Source organism: Macrobrachium nipponense, chromosome 25, assembly GCF_015104395.2.
Source record: "Macrobrachium nipponense isolate FS-2020 chromosome 25, ASM1510439v2, whole genome shotgun sequence".
Classification (NCBI taxonomy): domain Eukaryota; kingdom Metazoa; phylum Arthropoda; class Malacostraca; order Decapoda; family Palaemonidae; genus Macrobrachium; species Macrobrachium nipponense.
Window position 1 is genome coordinate 28068651 of NC_087214.1, and position 21862 is coordinate 28090512.

The window sequence follows — 21862 nt, forward strand, 5'->3', positions numbered from 1 at the left end:
ACAAATTATCATACTTAGGGGCCACTTTTAGGCAACTCTTTACCACACTTAAGGGCCACTTTTGAAAACTTACCACTACAATTACAGATAACTTTTAACAACATTTAGCACACTTACACTTTTGCCGGCATAAGACCGCAAAGTCTGTTCTATTAAATACTCTTGTAAGGGTCTCGCAACTAGAGATGTTCTCACCTCCATCCTAAGACCCTGCATTGCCACCATGTGAGTTTATCATCCTCACTTGGCTAAGGGTTGGGAGGAAAATGAATTGTAGGCCCCGACGAGACACCCAATGCGTTAATTAACGTGGGTTTATGAAAGGGGGAGAAGTCCGTCATTATCATGCTGGAACTTGAAGCAAGAGCACTGAAACATGGGAGACATTAATAAGCTCTGTTAAGGTAATAATGTATTGGGCAAATATGATCGGCATGGAGTTCCATTCCATCGTCCTTGTTGCGTCACTGGGCGATTAATCCTTCGTAATGATCATTTGCCATTAGCCATTGGATTTTCTCTCTCTCTCTCTCTCTCTCTCTCTCTCTCTCTCTCTCTCTCTCAGTTATCCCCTGCCATCATTCGTAACTTACCCGATTGCATATTTACATTGTTCGTGCTAATATGCTTACGTTAGTATATTTTATACTAGTGCCTATATGGAGAGAGAGAGAGAGAGAGAGAGAGAGAGAGAGAGAGAGAGAGAGAGAGAGAGAGAGAGAGATTTAAATGTACTGGCGTATATTGAGTCCCATGGTATGATGGACTGAGGCCAATTTCCATAGAACAAATATCTGTATGCAAATTTGACGCTGGACATTCATGTACATAATTGGATTCTCCAGTGTTTATATTTTATTATGCGTTGTTTATATTTTCGTTATTGACGTGACTGAAGCCATGGTTGAATAATTTCATCTTTTATTTCTCAAATAACACATTAATTAATATCAAGAACATCCATTTTAGAATGCCATTGATTTGGGGAGTTAGGTTTAGATAGGCCTAGATATCAGTTTCTTTTGGGGATTAGGTTTTTAAACATTAGGAGGTTCTTGTGTGGAAATGAGGAAATTTGTGGGAACAGTGGGAACGCCGATTTTCACCAAGTGGGAGCACTTTCTACGTATAACAATTAGACATTTGTTATTCCTGAAGTGGGAACTCAGTCTATTGGCAACGAATGGGAACTCAAACGGTTTGCTGGGAACCCACTGGAAAATTATCCTTGGAAACAATTGTGAATTCATCCTTTTGGGAACACACTGCGATCTTAGTTTTTGGAAAAACAGAAAATCATCCTGCTGGGAACTTAGTCTTTGGAATCAGATGGAAATTCAGCTCTATGGGAACACATTGGGAACTCAGTCTTTGGAATGAAATGGGAGTTTAATATTCTGGGAACACGTTGGGAAATTTGTAATGAGAATCAAATGAGAATGAAAAGTTTTGGGACAACTTAGTTTTGCAATGAAATGGGAATTCAATCTTCTAGGAATACTAGGGAAACTTTGTCTTGGAATCAAATGGAAATTGTTCCTTCTGGGGTGGGGAATAAAGTGTTTGAAAGGGTATGGGAACTCATCTCGTGGGAAACAATGCAGGAACCTATAGTTGTGAGATTAAAGCGTGTACAATATTTCGTTCAAAGAGAAGCACCAACTTCGAGTAATAACGGGAACAATAAAAGCAATGTGATGATAACACTTGAAATGTTGAATAAACCTGATAAATTTATATTGGTAAATATAGGGAATGACGTCATTCTTTACATAGGAAGATAACAAATGTATATAGAGTGAATCGAGCCAACCATTCGTATTTGTGCAATAACATATCACTATATAGTGCATAACATATCATTATATAGTGAATAGCATAACCATGTATATTGTGGAAAGGTAAACACTTTACATAGTGCATAACATAACACTGTATATAGGTTGTAGCTACTATGGAAATTCATCGGGGCCTCTCTGTATTTACCCGGTTTTTTGATTTTGCTCTTTTTATCAAAGTGCATCGGATGTAGCTGAAAGTTGACATATGTATATTTATACAACTACACACAAATTTTGTCACCATTATCAATAACCTAAACCCGATAGTTTTACTTTTTATAGAGTAAAAATGATCTAGCCGACGCCATGGCCAATGATTGCGAGCCAAGAGTCGAAAAAAACATTGCATTAGTCGTAAGCAAGGTAAACATCGTTTTTTTACGAAATGTTGCCCGCCCATCCACCAGACAGAAAACCCATTCACCTTATTCCATCCGCTCTGAAACCCATAGTAGTCAAGAATGGCTAACAGGATTTGGAATTGTCCCTGTGGTTGCAAAATTGCATTTGTCTTATGACTTGGAACTTTGTACAGTCAAGAGAAAGCCCGTGGCCATACTTACTATAGCCTGAATGAGTAATTATTCAGTTTCTAGTTTAAATCCAATGTTTATGGTCTGATTTGTATTTAGCGTAACGTGATTATAATACTTGTAATGTCATTCAGGATTTTGAACATTTCCATTAACTATTCACTATGCCACCAAGAGAGAGCGAGAAAGAGAGAGATTGTATGTAAACAGTCTTTATATAACTATTTTTGTTAAAATAAGATTTTTATCCAAAGTAAATACAAGCTTTATAGTGCTAAAATCTCAAGCAGACCAACGGATCATCCGATATAATTTTTTTTTCTTCTCTTTAGTCTGTACGACCATGTAGGATATAAAGACTTTATGAATGGCGGAACGATATATAGATGTGGGTGGGATATCTGTGCTAGCGTAGTAATACTACTATAGCAGTAGTGCCGCAAAATTAGTAATAGCAGCAATATACGTGAATTAAACGTTTAGGCCAACTGCTGGGATCCCTGAGGATCATTTAGCACTTCTTACAACTACTCGAGAAATGAGTTTTTATAGCCAGAAGTTAGATTTTCTAATACAACAATGTCCATGATAGCCTTCATTGTTATCCTGAATTATAACGAGGCCAAAGTGGGTGGAGCCTCATGAAGTCATCATTCTGACGATAATTATTGGTGAAGGTTTAAAGCCAAAATTCGGTACCGTCTATTTTTTTTTTTTTTTAGTAAATAGGTAGATAGCCGATAAATAGAAATTGCTTGACATTGATACACCAGTTATCAAATCAAGCTTGTCTACTAATGCCTTTGAAAATTAGCAACTATTCCCTACATCTTGTCAATCTGATTGTGACCTATAAAGTAGATTATAATTTCTTAGGACACTTATTTTGGGAGTTAGACTACTAAGCGAAGTGTTTTGTATTTATTAACATATTTTGTTGGTTTGTTCTAAATGATAATATCAGTGGAGAGGATTCACAGTTCATAAAGGTGTACTGCTTTGCTTGTATTTAAATTTTTTGTCATTGTTGCCAGAGGTATAGCCTTCGTTACGTATAGCCAATCATCCATCGAGAAAGAGGGAAGAAATGCTGTCATAAGTTACGTAAACGAGTGCGTTCGAAACCTTATCTCTGAGTAAGTTGGCCGCCCGTCTTCAAAAAAAGCCACTTTTACATTATAAGTACCAACCAAATTTATTCAACCTACGTAATGCAGAATACAGTCAAAATTTATGTGTAGATATAATGCGTATTTTGAATAAGCGTTATATCTATGAAATGCATAGATAAAAAGTTATTGCCAAAAAACTGTGTTACAGAAGCCCTGAATCTCATAGTAGCTGCTGTACCCGGCGTTGCTCAGGATAAAAAGGGGCATGCCGCCCGTGTTGACAATCCATACAGGGCATATTATGCAATTACGAATAAGTAATCACTGTCGAGCCAAAGAAGGTTTGAAGAATCCGTGACTTATTGCATTGTTTGTACCAAGTCAAAGAAGGTGTGAGAAACCCAGTGAATTTGCTGTCAACTCCAGAAGTTGTAAAAAATGAGGGGTTATGAAAAAGAGGGGTAAAGGCCCCCTTAGAATCGGTCCTCGAATTTCGGATTTTGACTAAAACCTTCCTTGGGGGGAGGGGAGTCTATGGTGATGGTTTTGGTAGCCTTAGCTTTCATAGTCTGGTCGTGCATAACGAACAGACAGACACAAGCAGACAGACAGAAATTGCCTTTTCCTATACATAAATAAATAACATAACACTATATATAGCGAATAATGTAACGCTTTACATAGTTAATAACGTATGGTCTATTTAACAAGACCTCCACCTACCATCCCCCTCCATTAGGGGGACTCCCCTTCCCTCTCTCTTCCCTACCCTCTTAACCTCCCCCCCACCCCCACCCCCCACGGAGGCCATTCGGGCAATGGAATGAGTTCCAACAATGCAAGCGACACATGACACATAATCCCCCGTGATGCTCTGTCTCTGTCTGTCTGTTTGTCTGTATTGACGATGGACTTGATCGTAGAATTACGTGGAAGGAGAAATATTTACAGACGAATATTTGTTCAAAAGTGGAAAGAGAGAGAGAGAGAGAGAGAGAGAGAGAGAGAGAGAGAAAGGTCTTGTTTTACTTGCCAGTCACGATTGAGTTTTTCAGTGCTTGAAGAGGTGGTATTGGGAGTTATTTCTCTCTCTTTCTCAGAGAATATTTAGTCTGAAAAAGTCTTGTTTTATTTGTCAGTGGCATTTAGTTTATCAATGTTCATAGATATGGTATAGGGACTCTCTCTCTCTCTCTCTCTCTCTCTCTCTCTCTCTCTCTCTCTCTCTCTCTCTCTCTCGCCAATTACCGTCCGCGATTCAGCACAGTCGATTGACCACCTTGAACATATTGAGTATTCTGTTTGTTTTCCCCATAATTAACTAAAATTTGCTCTTTTTTCATTCATTTTTTCACGGTGTTTTTATGAAATACTTTTTCGTTAGTTCTTTTGTGGCCTTTGATTTATAGTGTTCAGTAAAATACGCTCTTTATGGTCCTATTTTTGTTAGTTGACTTGACAGCAAAATCTATGAACAGATTGATTACAAATGTCTTTTTACTTCATTACTATATTCCTGTTATAGTTTGATTCCTCTGTGTGGGATCTTGTTTCTTAATTTGCTGGAGAGTCCAGTTTTGTGAAAACCATTTGCTGATTAAACCTTGATGCTGTCTTTATCTATATATGTACTGAATTCGATTATATTGTGATTTAAAAATGTCTTAGAACAATCTCCACTTCCTCATCTAACCTTGTTAGTCTTAGCTAAATATGGACTGAATTCATTTATATGATGATTTTAAGGTTTTAGAGCAAACTCACTCGCTAATCAAACCTTGTTTGAATCTTGATCTACGCATACTTGAACTGAATTCGTTTATATTATAATTTCAAGAAGATTTTAGAACAATGTCGATGCGTGCTACTATAACTGTAGACGTCTTGTATGGAAAAATTCTCATATCTTATGTTTAGCTCAGGCTAATGGTGACAGTTACTTAAAACAGGCTTCTTCGAGTTAGGAAACTGAAGACTGTTCTTCCCCTCTGTTCCTTCCTCCTCTTCCTCCTGTTTCTCTTAAGTTTCTTTACTCATTAACAAAGAGGGAAGACGCCGAGATGGGCGTGGCAAATATCTTCTTCGTGTGTCAACTGCATTGGGATGGAAACCAGCCTCCCTTTCTCAGTTAAATAATCGCCGACTTTTATTGTCGCCTATGAAGAGGAAATGTAACTGTCCTCGTACGGGGTAGTGTCATCAGTGAACCTCACGCAGTGCACTGTAGGCGTTACTAAAGGTTCTTTGCAGCGACTCCCGGCCTCTAGCTGCAACCCCTTTCATTCCTTTGACTGTACCTCAGTTCATATTCTCTTTATTCCATTTCACCATCCTTTCCTAACAATTGTTTCATAGTGAAACCGCAGAAGGGTTCCCCCCTGTTACACCTTCCAAGCCTTTTTACTCTCCAATTTCCCCTTCCAGCGTTGTTTGACCTCATGGGTCCCAGCGCTTGGTCCTTGGCCTAAATTTTATTTTCCATTCGATTTGTGTTATAAATGAAACAGAATTTGAGGCCTTGCTGAAACCAGTCGTGGTTCACAGCTTGTTCTGGCAAAGAGATTTCTTATTCGCTCATTACTTATTGAGTGTTGGCTGCGATGACTTCTTATTTAGAATCTTCTGCAGTTAGGAAGAACCAGATTTTTATTTGTGGTTATCCACTGCTACTGTTTTTATTTCCTTCGTTTGTTTCTCGTCAGTGACAGACGCAGACTGCAACTGTCTTTTTTGAAATCCCAAATAAAGTCCAAATTCCTTGAACCCCAAAAGCGGAAAGGAAGCAGAGTAACCACACAAGCACAAAGCTCCTTTCCTTCTCTCTTTCCCCATCGGGCAGATCCTCCGAAGAGTCGACCAATAGAAATATCTTGTGCTTGATGAAAGCAGGATCTCACTTGGAGCCCCTTCATCGGGGCTGGGCAGTGTTTGGATATGTCCCCAGTTGGCCTGTCAGCTTATTTAAATACATTTGCACAGAGATGAGAAGCTGCCACTGACTGATAATAAGTGGGTGTTTGGATGAGATACGATTCATTTTTTCATAATTACCTGATTCAGTTGGTTTACTCTCTCTCTCTCTCTCTCTCTCTCTCTCTCTCTCTCTCTCTCTCTCTTATAACTTGGTAGCTATTTAACAAGGATGTTTATCAGAGGGAGAGAGAGAGAGAGAGATTTATATTAATAATTTTGTATTGAAATGGAAGTAGTAAAAGAAGCCTTATAGTTATATTTGGGGAAAATAGTGTTTATCCCAATAAAGTTCATTAATGAATGAGATATTATTTCAAGGGGCAATGAGACACTTTACTTTACATGAACCTTATAACTTAAATGAAAAATTCCAATGTCTGCACCTTTCCCTCTTGTCTGGTAGTGTTGATATTTTATTGAAAGTTTTGAGATATTTGTTTTCTGGACTAGAAGTGTCAATGTAGCCTTCCTTCCTTCGCTTGCTACTTTGGCCCTCAGGCTTCATTGTGACTGTTGTTACTCTCAGACCACTAAAACATTGAAGTCAATTTTGAAAGTGACATTCCAGGATGTGACGAGTATGAAATGAAAGGTGTTTGATGATTCAAAATTGATCATTATAGTAATTTCTCAAGTGCTGGCGGCCCTTAGTTCAGCAATACTTGCAAATGTGAACTAAAATGATATTATTTGTTTTTCTTTCAGGTGAGTGACGACAGTTCTCCGAAAAATGAAAGCAGATGATGTTTTGGAAGCTTTCCAGTTGTTCTTGAATTCATTTATGTACATCTCTAGATAGAAGGTCAGTGTGAATGACGGGAAATGGATTTTAATACTATATATAGGGTAAGACGTTAAATGCTTTATATAGGTTTGCTATTTGAACAGGAGAGAACCTTAATCAACACTTTTAAGTGGCGTCTGTTATCACAGTTGAAACTTTCAAGACGATAGAAGTTAGGCTGCTTCCACGCTACAGTAAAACGTCATCAACAAGTCGGCAACTTATCACATACTTATCACAGACTGGTCAGCAATTTACCACATAAATATCACCATAAGGGCAGCAACTTATCGCATAGACATCTCAAACAGGATGACGACAAGTCAACAACCGTCATTGGACGATGACACTTTGGGAAATGCTGGATAATAGTTATACTTCTTTCTAATGAACACCATAATATTCTTTGGAAGCTTGAATTTCAAGTCAGTGGCCCCTTTGGTGGGCTTGTTCCTTATGAATACGGTTCATCTTCTGATTAATAATAATAATAATAATAATAATAATAATAATAATAAGGGGATTTTATAAACCCCCACCCCCTTCTGTATAATAATAATAATAATAATAATAATAATAATAATAATAATAATAATAATAATAATAATAATAATAATAAACATAAAAAAAGGGAATTTATAAACCCCCCCCCCCTTTCCTTTCTACCGTTTTCTTATTTTTCGGGCCTGGGCAAGAACAGGACATCTGGTTTGCCCGTCCTAATTGCCCTTAACAATTCGCACGTCCGTCAACAGTCATCATGCCAACGAGTAACGAGAATTATTGGCTAATTCACTGACACAAAACTCGTGCGTACCGTTGGCCACTTGTTTCTTCAGGAAATGTAGAAAAAGTTTTCTGTTTCCTGATTTAGTGAAGTAGTTTATCGTCCGTTCATTTAAACTTTCAGCTTTCTAGAGGTTATTATTATTATTATTATTATTATTTATTATTATTATTATTATTATTATTATTATTATTATTGTAAAGATGAACCTCATTCATATGAAATGATCGTCAGCAGTAGTCGTCAGTTTTTGGTCAATTGTGATACTATCGCTTCCTTCTGGTTCGGTAACTACCAGACACCCTAAATGAACCTAGTTTACTATAACTACCAGCCTCTTGGTAGTTTTTACTATCCTTTTTTATATTTACAACAAACGTTTATATGTATGTATGTGTGCAGAAAAAGTGTTATTTTATCTAAGTGAGAAGGAAATTATATCTGGGCCACAGTAGGACCAAGAAGTTGTATTTTCAGGAACGTTGTGTTGCGTTGCAAGTTTTTTTTTCTTTTTTTTTTTTTTTTTTTTTAGCTTTTTGTAAAAGCAATCTATTGAAATGGCTTTGTCTGTCCGTCCGCACTTTTTCTGTCCGTCCTCAGGTCTTGAAAAATACTTGTAGCAAAAGGGCGATGCACAGTAAACATTATCACTGAAATAGGGGCGTGTGTTTTTCAAAGTGCATTATGAATGCATTGTGAATGAATGTACAAATACATTTTCAATGTTATTCCGTAAGAGTTTGTAAATTCTCTGTTACTGGAGTTTGTAAATATGTTTGAATTGAATAAGTAATATCAAAACAAGGGGGCATCCTTATTTGGACTGGTTGTGTCGGCAACATAATAGGAAACCGTAGTTCTATTGAACCAACCGAAGACGTATTTGACGTCTACTGTAGTAAAGACGAAGCTTTTGTGAAAAAAATTAATATTTCCGAATATGAGAGAGAGAGAGATCAGATCAAATTAAGAAAGGATTGCTCAGGTTAAAGAGAATCAAATGACGCTCACTTCTTTATGAAAATTTGTTGTGGGATCTAATTCTTTCACATCAAAGCGCAGACTTAAATCTTTACTTTTCGTTGTTATTTATCAGTTTGAATTCGTCAGGGAAGATGTGATAAAGGTCAGCTATGTTCTTATGTACATTTTAACTCAGTTTTATGTTTATTTCTACTTTTTAATTTCTCTGTACTTCTTTTTATATGTATCAGTAACATCTCATTTTGGTTTTATTTTTACCCCGAATTGTTAATCCCAATTAGGTCTTGTAAACACGCGCACAGTAGCTTATATAATGTATGTATGTAATGCGTGTGTATGTATATATATATATATATATATAATATAGATATATATATATATATATATATATATATATATATATATATATATATATATATATATATATATATATATATATATATATATATATATATATATATATAATATATAGATATATATATATATTTATATTATTATATATATTATATATTATATATTTATATCATATATATATATATATATATTATATATATATATATATATATTATAATTCCTTTAAAAATAATCCGATTCACATATTTTTCTTCAATAATATTTCCTTAGTTTTTATAATCGTGCATATTCCTTATTCCCCCTCTTATGTTCCCAAGACTCTAGGGAAACCAAGCAAGAGCCGTCTCAGACTCTTGCAAGAATAGAAAGTCTTCATTTGAGGAAGTTTGCTTTTAATCTGCTTCCCTGGAGGGGATGTGAACCCGGACGGAGGAACGATGAAACTCGTTAATCCAACTCTCCGATTAACCAGTTTTCTTTCCCTTGTTCCCTTACTCGGATATAGTGAGGCGGTGTTGTGAATATAAGGGGTGGGGGGATAGAAGGGGGGAGTGAGGGCCTGGTAATGGTAGGATTTTCCCTGGTGGGAGACGGTGTTTGGCGCTTTTAATGATTGTAATCATTTGGGTTAACAGACGTATGCGACTTAAGGGTACTTACAGTAGTATATATATATATATATATATATATATATATATATATATATATATATATATATATATATATATATATATATATATATATATATATATATAATATATATATATATATATATATATATATATATATATATATATATATATATATATATATATATATATATATATATATATATATATATATTAATATATATATATATATATATATATATTATATATATATATATATATATATATATATATATATATATATATATATATATACTGGTGGGCCAGCAGGGGGTCAATTGCATGCTGTTAGCTGGTTGGCTGAGGCGAAATGCTCTCCGTTGATTGGATGGCAAGAAATTTCTTTGGCTTAGCAGAGATTGAGAGAAATGTTGGCCGTACATACTGCCATTTAGCAGTCACAGCTCGACAGACCTGAACAACTCACGGACCACGGAACCTATAATTCAGTTGCCGGACGAGCATTGTATCATAAGCCAGAAATATATTTTATGCTGATTCACGACTATTTCCCTCTTCAGAAATGACAAGTATTGGAGAGTTACTAGCGCAACGCAGTGACCAAGAAAAGTCATTTATTAGAAAAATAGAGAAAATTCTATTCAAACTGAATGCAGCTGACGCAGTAACTCAACAAAAAACTTATATTTTTATATCATTGTTATTATTCCATAAACCGTAAATCTTCAGCATATACTATAAAAACAAAAACTGTTTTAGCCACCGAATTCAGAGAATTTCCCCTGAGTAACAAATAATGAATTTCAACGACTTGTAAATCTCTCTCTCTCTCTCTCTCTCTCTCTCTCTCTCTCTCTCTCTCTCTGGGAAAGTCTTTGACAAGGTATTTAGCCTTATTTCTCCCTCAAGAAAATTCTTCCGTGTTTAAACATTGATGAAGTTCCCGACGACCTGGTTTACATTCAGTGGGGCTCCTCGGTTGGGGGGAATGTCTGCATTTGTCCAGGGAAATGGTTTTTGATGTTTTTATTTCCTTCTTTTTCTTGGTTGGTGTCTTTGCTCATGATTGTGTGAGTGGTTTAACATGATGGTCTCGTAAGAGGCTGTAATCTCTCTCTCTCTCTCTCTCTCTCTCTCTCTCTCTCAGTTTAGTTGCTTTTATTGACGTGTGAGTGTAAAATCGCAAAATGTAATTAAATGTTGATGAGGCACAGTTTAGTTTTGATATAACGACGTAATTTCCACCATGTGTAATTCTAACACGATGTATTACAAGTTAATTCTGATTTAAAATTATTAAATTAGATTAAATATTCAAGTATTGCAATACGTCATGGGTTTATTGCAATCTGCACCTGACTCTTTATAGGAAATAGGTCATATTAGCTTATTTCATTTTGTCGTCTTTTCACAGTTTTTGTTGTTGTTGATTCTGTGAATATTGTCGAAGGATCTGTTGGTTTCCGTTGGCAACAAACTGCTAAGGTTTGTTGCAAGTTGCAGAAATGTTTCATCTTTTACAATTGAAGGATTTAATAACCTTTTCTCAATCCTTCTTATCGGGACTCGGGACCAGCTTCTGTCTATAAATCCTTGTACCAAATCTATAAGACAGATTGTTATTATAAATATTTATCATTATAATCAATGAATTTTATAATTTGGCATTAAGAATAATTATTCACCCTTCAATGTAGTGGACTGCCCATTTGATATAATGAAACCACTCTGTGTGACGTCATCAGGAATCATTTGAACTTCAAAGCTATCGGTGGAGGCGAGAGAATTTTGCCTCTGACTGATGTGGATTGTTTGGGCTCATTTGGGCCTTGTTCAAGGTCACTTAGGGTCCTACTTGTGTTTGTTGTTTGTTTTTAATGTTTTTGTTTTTTATATGTAAGTGTATGCGTGTGAAGAAGAAGAAGAAGAAGAAGAAGAAGAAGAAGAAGAGAGAGAGAGAGAGAGAGAGAGAGAGAGAGAGAGAGAGAATGAATGGAAGTAGCACTATCTTTGCTGGTGATGACAGGAGAGCGTCAGCACGGAAAATTCTCTCTCTCTCTCTCTCTCTCTCTCTCGTTAAGACCATCTTACCCCTTGAGCAGAAACTGGAGAAAAAGACGCATGTTCATTCGTATAAAGTTCTGCTTATATCTTCCACTCTCTTTGGTCTGAGGGGAGCCGGTTTTGTATTCAGGAGAGAATAAACAACGGTATTTTGGTGTTTTAGTCAAATCAACCAGACCCCTGAATCTAGTTTTTATCTCTATAATTTTTGAAATATCTTTTGATTGGTTCAGCTTAGCCAGTTTGAGGCTTCAGGAAGAGTTAGAGAGGGATTCATTCGAGGCTTCAGGAAGAGTTAGAGATTCATTTAAGGCTTCAGGAAGAGTTAGAGAGGGATTCATTCGGGGCTTCAGGAAGAGTTAGAGATTCATTTGAGGCTTCAGGAAGAGTTAGAGAGGGATTCATTCGATACCTCAGGAAGAGTTAGAGACTCATTTGAGGCTTCAGGAAGAGTTAGAGAAGGATTCATTCGAGGCCTCAGGAAGAGTTAGAAAGGGATTCATTCGAGGTTTCAGGAAGAGTTAGAGATTCATTCGAGGCTTCAGGAATAGTTAGAGAGGGATTCATTTGAGGCTTCAGGAAGAGTTAGAGATTCATTTGAGGCTTCAGGAATAGTTAGAGAGGGATTATTTGAGGCTTCAGGAAGAGTTAGAGAGGGATTCATTCGAGGTTTCAGGAAGAGTTAGAGATTCATTCGAGGCTTCAGGAAGAGTTAGAGAGGGATTCCTTCGGGGCTTCAGGAAGAGTTAGAGATTCATTTGAGGCTTCAGGAATAGTTAGAGAGGGATTCATTTTGAGGTTTTTCAGGAAGTTAGAGATTCATTTGAGGCTTCAGGAATAGTTAGAGAGGAATTCCATTCGAGTCTTCAGGAAGAGTTAGAGAAGGTTCATTCGAGGCTTCAGGAAGAGTTAGAGAGGGATTCATTCGAGGCTTCAGGAAGAGTTAGAGAGGGATTCATTCGAGGCTTCAGGAAGAGTTAGAGAGGGATTCATTCGAGGCTTCAGGAAGAGTTAGAGAGGGATTCATTCGGGGCTTCAGGAAGAGTTAGAGAGGGATTCATTCGGGGCTTCAGGAAGAGTTAGAGAGGGATTCATTCGGGGCTTCAGGAAGAGTTAGAGATTCATTTGAGGCTTCAGGAATAGTTAGAGAGGAATTCATTCGAAGCTTCAGGAAGAGTTAGAGAAGGATTCATTCGAGGCTTCAGGAAAAAGAGTAAAAAAAAGAGAGGGGATTCATTCGAGGCTTCAGGGAGAGTTAGAGATTTCATTCAAGGCATCAGGGAGAGTTAGAGAGGGATTCATTCGAGGCTTCAGGAAGAGTTAGTTAGAGGGAGGGAATTTCATTCAGGGCTTCAGGAAGAAGTTAGAGATTCATTGAGGCTTCAGGAATAGTTAGAGATTCAATTTGAGGCTTCGAGGAATAGGTTTAGAGGAGGGATTCCATTCGAGGTTTCAGAAGAGTTAGAGATTCAATTTGAGGCTTCAGGAATAGTTTAGAGAGGGATTCATTCGAGGCCTCAGGAAGAGTTAGAGATTTCATTGAGGCTTCAGGAAGAGTTAAGATTCATTTGATTCAGGAAGAGTTAGAGATTCATTCGAGGCTTCAGGAAGAGTTAGAGAGGAATTCATTCGAGTCTTCAGGAAGAGTTAGAGAGGGATTCATTCGAGTCTTCAGGAAGAGTTAGAGAGGGATTCATTCGAGTCTTCAGGAAGAGTTAGAGAGGGATTCATTCGAGTCTTCAGGAAGAGTTAGAGAGGAATTCATTCGAGTCTTCAGGAATAGTTAGAGAGGGATTCATTCGAGGCTTCAGGAAGAGTTAGAGAGGAATTCATTCGAGTCTTCAGGAAGAGTTAGAGAGGGATTCATTCGAGGATTCAGGAAGAGTTAGAGAGGAATTCATTCGAGTCTTCAGGAAGAGTTAGAGATTCATTTGAGGCCTCAGGAAGAGTTAGAGATTCATTCGAGGCCTCAGGAAGAGTTAGAGATTCATTTGAGGCTTCAGGAAGAATTAGAGAGGAATTCAATTCGAGGTCTTCAGGAAGAGTTAGAGAGGGATTCATTCGAGGCTTCAGGAAGAGTTAGAGATTCATTTGAGGCTTCAGGAAGAGTTAGAGAGGAATTCATTCGAGTCTTCAGGAAGTGTTAGAGAGGAATTCATTCGAGGCTTCAAGTCAGGAGAGTTAGAGATTCATTTGAGGCTTCAGAAGAGTTAGAGATTCATTTGAGGCTTCAGGAAGAGTTAGAGATTCATTTGAGGCTTCAGGAAGAGTTAGAGAGGAATTCATTCGAGTCTTCAGGAAGAGTTAGAGATTCATTTAAGGCTTCAGGAAGAGTTAGAGATTCATTTAAGGCTTCAGGAAGAGTTAGAAAGGAATTCATTTGAGGCCTCATTGGAGGCCTCCGGATGAGTTAGAGAGGAATTCATTCGAGGCTTCAGGAAGAGTTAGAGATTCATTTGAGGTTTCAGGAAGAGTTATATAGGGGTTCATTCAAGGCTTCAGGAAGAGTTAGAGAGGGATTCATTCGAGGCTTCAGGAAGAGTTAGAGATTCATTTGAGGCTTCAGGAAGAGTTAGAGAGGAATTCATTCAAGTCTTCAGGAAGAGTTAGAGAGGGATTCTTTCGAGGCTTCAGGAAGAGTTAGAGATTCATTTAAGGCTTCAGGAAGAGTTAGAAAGGAATTCATTTGAGGCCTCCGGATGAGTTAGAGATGGATTCATTCGTGGCTTCAGGAAGAGTTATAGATTCATTTGAGGCTTCAGGAAGAGTTACCCCCCAGATGCTGAAGCCTTGCTGAGGATGGGGGGCTTAGGGGTCAGCAGCTGGGCCCTGATGCCTGGTGGGAACTGCTTTCTCGCTGGGTCTTGGTGCCCAGCTCCTGATCCAACTAAATAAGTCGTGCCTTTTCCTTTTACTAAAAACGTTTCATCCTTCTGCTTCCTCCCCCTATAAGGTTCGGATTTTATGTTGATGACTTTTAGATTGGTTTTGCACATGATTTGGACTTGTTCATTGGATTTGTTGAAGGGTGAGGATGGTTGGCATGCCACATCACCCGTAGAACTCTAGTACCTAACGTGGTCAAGTGTGGGGAAAGTTTAGATGTCAAACCCTGCTCTTAGTGCTGGGTCTGATCTCGACGGACATCATGTCGCCTTAAGCACTGAGGGTGGGTGTATATCTGGGTGGTACCCCCAGAGCAGCCCTGTAGGGGATAACACTGTCCTCTAAATGTGGCTCCATGGTGGGTAGGGGGCTACATGGACGAATCGTCAATTCTTCGTCTTATGGCGACATTATTTAGACCTTCGGTTGACGACTTAGGCAAGGATAAGGACAAGGAAAAAACTGGTAATTCCTCCATTGTAACTTTGGAGCCTTTTTCAAATGAACTCCTTGTTACAAACATTCTGCATGTGAAACCAGTCCCTTTAGACTGGAATTATGACACAATATTTAATGAATTTTGTGAATTTGGGAACATCAAACAATTACGGAATAAACTTGGCAGAAATTATGGCTTTATTGAATTCAGGATAATTTTCAACATTGAATCAGAAGCTTACAGAGCCTTTAGAGAATTTAGGTCAGATTCTATGAGTGTTGGACTTGTAGAGGCAGAAGAGGTCCCTAGGTATCTTGATATTTATAAACCACCAAATGAAATAAAAGATCCTAGTAGAATAAGTAATCTCCTGTTCACCAGACCCAGCTAAGTGGTTAATTATCACAACACATGGTGAGAGAGGCAACCTCTTCAAGGTGAAAAGGTTGGGAGCCCAGAAATAACTCACTTTGGACGTAATAGTTTTTAGTTCATACCAAGACCAATGTTCAATCAGTAATGCTCCTAAATTTGAAGCTTGATCCTGAGGGTGTGTGGTAATAGAGGTAAAACCTCACTATAATTTTAGTTATGCGAAGGGTGTTATCTTTAATGAAGATTTACATGAAATGGATGAGGAGGAAATTTAGGAAATGTGTCAAGATGTTGTTTGGAAGGTTTTTAAAGTGCCCCGCTCATCGATGCTTATTTTAACATTTATAAATTCTTTCCTGCCATCTGAAATTATTCTTGACAGTGAAATCAATAAAGTTCGTCCTTATAGCCCGAGAGTGCTCCTGTGCTTTAAATATTTGGTTTTGGACACTCCTCTAACGTTTGTACCAGAAATAAACTCTGTGAATCGTGTGGCCTGCCTGAGCACGAGGAATGTTCTGGACTGGTAATTTGCGTAAACTGTAAGGGTGAACATCGAGCCCGTGATAAGAAATGTAGTGCATTCAAGAAAGAACAAGAGGCATTACTAAAATCTATTGCTGATCACATCAGTGTGGGACAGACCAAGAAGCTGTTGGCAAGGTAAACCTATTCGGATGCCTTAAAGGCACAACAATTGAATAAAGCTTCTTCTGGTGGGGCTCCCCGGTGCCCCGCTGGTGGGGTTTCCCACACCCCCTCTAGTGGGGCACACCGTGGCCCCCCTGGTGGGGACTCACATGCCCCCCTGGTGGGGCCTCCCGTGCCCCCCCTGCTGGGGCCTCCCGTGCCCCCCCACCTGCTGGGGCCTCCCACGCACCCCTGCTGGGGCCTCCCATGGCCCCCCTGGTGGGGCTTCCCATTCCCCCCTGGTGGGGCTTCTCATGCCCACCCTGGTGGGGTTTCCCATATTGCAGAGACTCTGGTCAAGCCAGGGGACCCTATTGGTTCAAGGGTTCAAGCCAGATCTCAATATGATGACGACTTCTCTCTGTCAGGGACATTGCCTGACATTGAGCCCTCACCTGATCCTGACATTACAGTGCACCGTGGAGATGACGGTGAGGAGATGGAGACCCTCTTTATTAGTCAGAAGAGGGCCCTTTCTCCCTCTTCGCCTCATTCACGGTCATTCAGATATCAAAGGAAAACCAAAAGGAAACTGAAAGGGCAAGTGAAGGCCCTTCATCTAAAAGATCTGTAACACCTAGATCTAGATCAAGTAGTACTGGTAAAACTGATAAGATCTCTCTCACCAGGACACAGATTCCTAAATTAGTAGAGAATTTTAAGATCCCTTCCTCTAAATAATGGCTCTAATGCAGTGGAACATCCATGGCTTTATACCAAAAAGAAAGCAAGTGCGGGTTCTGTTTAAGGAACACGATTTACCTGCGATGTGTCTACAAGAGACAAAGTTGGGAGAGCACACTCCCAACGTGGGTTTTAATTATTCATTTCATAGGTCTCCACCCCTGATAGGTGTACGTGCTCAGGGAGGCACTGGCATCATAGTCAGCAAGTCTGTTAATCACAGGGTTGTTCAATTGAACACTGTGTTGCAGGCTTGTGCAGTTCAAATTTTCAATTATAAATGGATCACAGTTTCTTCTCTCTACCTTGATCCATCATTAGAAAATAGATTGCAGGATGCGCAGGGTAATCCCCATCAGCTAGAATGAAACGATCTATAGACACTGATAGACCAGCTTCCTAAGCCCTTCATTCTGATGGGGGATTTAAATGCCAAGCACACCCTTTGGGGAGAGCCAAACTGCGACCGGTGGGGTTTAATAATAGAACAGCTGCTTGACTTAAATGACATCACTTTAATGAATGATGGTTCCCCTACAAGACATGATGTTTTTCATAATACTGATTCAGCCATTGACCTCACTATCTGCTCTTCGTCTTTGAGGTTAGATTACCAGTGGGTAGTAGACCAGAATGATCATGGCAGTGATCATTGGCCCATTCACTTAAAGTATTGGAAAATATTCCATCTCCATGTTTACCAAAATGGAAGGTAGGGGAGGCTGACTGGGGATTATTAAAAAAATCTACTGAAGTTGATCAAGAGATAAATGATTTTCAGAGCCCAACATCTGCTTATGAGTATTTAATCAGTATATTGCTGTGTGGTGCCATGCTGTCTATTCCTCGAACTTCTGGTAAACCTCGTCGTCCTCTAGTACCTTGGTGGAGTGATGCATGCGCCTTGAGCCGAAAGACAACAAGAACTTGCTACAAGAGATATCGTAGATATCCTTGCTTAGTCAATAAAATTATCTATAAAAGAGCTCTTGCTAAGCAAAAGATAACATTTAAGCAAGCAAAGAGGGAATCCTTTATTAGATATATAAGTGAATTAAAATATGATTCCCCTATGTCATTAGTCAGGAACAGAATCCGAAAGCTGCAAGGGAAATTTTCTCAACCTCCTTTGCCTATTTTGAAAATTGATGACTTCCTGATATCTGATTCTGGAGAAGTTGCAGAAATCTTTAGTAGGCATTTCTCCAATATATCTAGTGCCCTACATTACTCTCCTGCATTCCTCCTGTTAGTTTAAATTCAGAGTCATATAATCTTCCTTTCACCATGAAAGAATTGGATCATGCAATCTCGTTACCTTCCCCAACATCTGGGGAAGATGATATACTGTACTCAATGATTTTTAATCTGCCTAGAACACAAAACAATTTCTTTTAGCTTTTTGGCTTTCAGGAACTTCACCAGAGTCTTGGAAGATATCTATTATTGTACCTGTTTTAAACCTTTTAAAGATTCTTTCCTTCCTAAGAATTATAGGCCAATTGCTCTTACTAGTTGTGTTAGCAAGATTTATGAGAGGATGGTCAATGCTCGACTTGTGTGGTATTTGGATTCAAAGAATCTTATCTAATCGGCAGTTTGACTTCAGGAAAAATAAAAGTACTTCTGACCCTTTGATGTTCCTTACTCGGGAGATACAGAATGCTTTTGCTGTACAAAACCAGACTGTTGTAGTGTTTTTTGACCTAGAAAAAGCCTACGACACTACCTGGCGAGGGGGTATCCTTTTGCAACTTGTAGAGTGGGGTGTTGTGGGTAATTTGTTCTATTGTCTTAAAGATTTTTTGTCAGAACTTTACCTGAAAGTAAGAGTGGGCTCTTACATTTCTTCTGCTTACCCTCAAGAAGAAGGGTTACCTCAGGGAAGCGTCCTTAGTCCAACACTCTTTAATGTAGCTGTCAACGGCCTACTAGAACAAGTTCCTGTCGATGCATGGTCTGGCCTTTGCTGATGATTATGCAATAATCTGTAGCAAGTCTACAGCTGTTGAAGCTTGTCAAAAGATCCAGACTGCTATTAATGCAGCAACATTATGGGCCAGTGCTAAAGGGTTCAAATCTTCACCAGAAAAAACCAAAGCTATACGATTTTGTTGATTAAGAAGAGTGGAAGAGATCCCTTCGCTGTTTTTAAATGATTCGATTTTACCTTATGAAGATAGAATTAAGTATCTAGGTGTTACATTTGATAAGACATTAACTTTCACTCAACATGTTAATGAAGTTGTATGTAACATGAAGCTTCGTCTTAATATTCTTAAAGTTGTGTTTAATTTTAATTGAGGGGCAGATCGAATTACCCTTTTGAGGATGCACCAGGTTTTATGCCTAAGCAAAATTGATTATGGTTGTCAAGTTTATGGTTGTGCATGCAAGACAACACTGCAGAAATTAGATGTTTTCCATAATATGGCTTTACGTATTTGCACGGGAGCCTATGGAACTTCTCCAGTAGAAAGCCTATATGTTGAGTCAAGTTTTCCCCCACTATTTATCCGTAGGGAGGAATTAGGCTTGAGAGTCATATCAAGAGTACTTAACGTCAGATCTGAACCCTAACAATAAGTACGTTAGAGAACCGACTGATAGAACCCCAAATAGACCTAGACTGCCCAAGCCACTTGATGTTTGACCAGCAAGCTCTGCCAGGGAGGTGGGATTACTACCCCCTGCAGTAGCTGAAAATTCACCCTCAAAGTTTCCTCCTTTGAATAGGCCAAGCTTAGAAATCTGCCCAATTAGGGACAGCAGGAGCAACAGTTCTGGTGATCAGTTGAGGGCAAGTTTCTTGGACCATGCTGCCGAACATGGTGATTCTCATCATATATATGTTACGCAAAATGTGGATAATTGCCAAATGTGTACATTTTGCAATTAATTTTGAATGTGTGTACATTTTTCAAGCGCTTGGGTGCCTGCAAATTGTCACATTTTGCAATTAATTTTGCCTATTGTGTACATTTTGCAGCGCTTGGTGCCTGCAAATTGTACCACAATAGGCAAAATTAATTGCAAAATGTACACATTTGGCAATTATCCACATTTTGCGTAACATATATACTGATGGCTCGAAGGGTTCTGATGGTGTTGGTTGCTCTGTAGTGACTAGTGATAATATCATTAAAAGAAGCTTCCATCTAATTCCTCTGTTTTTACAGCTGAACTACTGGTGTGGCATTTTTGACTGTTGTAAATAATTTTTTTATAGTTCTTGTACTACAAGGTTTTTATCTTCTATTAAAAGCCTAGTCTCTTGCCACCCGTTAGTGCAAGAAGTACTAGATTGGTTTTATCTTTTAATTAATAGAAGAGGTTTTTCTGTTAGGTTTTGTTGGGCTCCGTCCCATGCTGGAATTGTTTGGGAAATGAGCGAGCCGAGCTGCTGCTTGGCTGCAACTAGGCTTAGGCACATTTCCAACAGGGGCGTCCCTGTTTCCGATTTTAAAAGCACCATTCGATTTTATTGTAGAGACCAGTGGCAGGCCCACTGGCCTACTTTAGATAATATTCTTAAATTAATGTCGATTAGGCCTTCTGTTCATCCTTGGCCTCATAGCTGGATGGATAGAAGGTCTGAGATAGTTTTAGCTAGATTACGTATTGGCCACACTAAATATACTCACGGGTATCTAATGACGAGTGGAGCGGATAGGCAGGTTCCTCGGCTGTTCCACCTGTCATGTGGATTGACTGTGGTGCATATTTTGGTGGAGTGCCCTCATTTTGAAAACAAACGTAGAGTGTTTTTGCTGGCAAATAAGACTCTTGCCGATATTTTAGGTGAAGGTGCTCAGGCAGAGCAAATTATGACATTTTTTAAAAAAATATTAATCTTTTTTATGAATTGTAATTTTCTCTTAATTGTTTTAGGTTTCTTGTTTGGTTTTACAGAAATAAAAGATAACTTATCAAAAAGTAAAGAATAAATTAACTAATTAATGAATGTATTCATAAAAATGTTAGTAAATGACTAGAATGCAATGAGAATTGTCTTAGAGGGTAGTAATGCATTGCAACATCATCTCAAGTCACCTGTTTATCTCTGCTACTTCATCAATGTTATTGTAATATTTGAGTATTTTCCATCCTTGGCATTTTTACTTCCTTCCGCCTCAAACTCTGTAGACTTCAATCTCTCAGTTTCACTCCTGTTTCAGTTTCGTTTACCCATCTCGTTGCTTATAGTTTGTCGTCTGTCTCTTGGGATATTCTTTTCTTGATTATTTCATCCATTGTTTTTATTTCCTATTTTTTTATTTACTCTAGATGTTACACTGAAAGCCATATTATTTTTTACTACTCGTGTAGCTAAACCCACAATCCATTTTACCTTTGGAATACTTCTGGCACACTTCTGGAACTTTTGTAGGGAGGTTTCCAGATACCGAAGGCAAACTTTACACTCTGGAAAACATGAGAAGAAAAAATGTAATAAATTCTCGAGGAATGTCAGCTGAACAGTTGATCCCAAAACTTTTTATTTTAGCTCATCTAATGTTTTCTGTGATATAAGGGCAGTAGGAAGTAGGCTAAGAATGTTTCCTTCTGTGTTCAGTTAAGTCAGTACCTTGAAAACGCGTATGCCAAATGCGTCCACACTATAGTAAAAATGTCATAAACATGTCGACAAATTGTTATATCCACCTCGGTGGCCGCGAGTTCGATTCTCAAGCATTTCATTGAGGAGTTAGAGATGTGCATTTCTG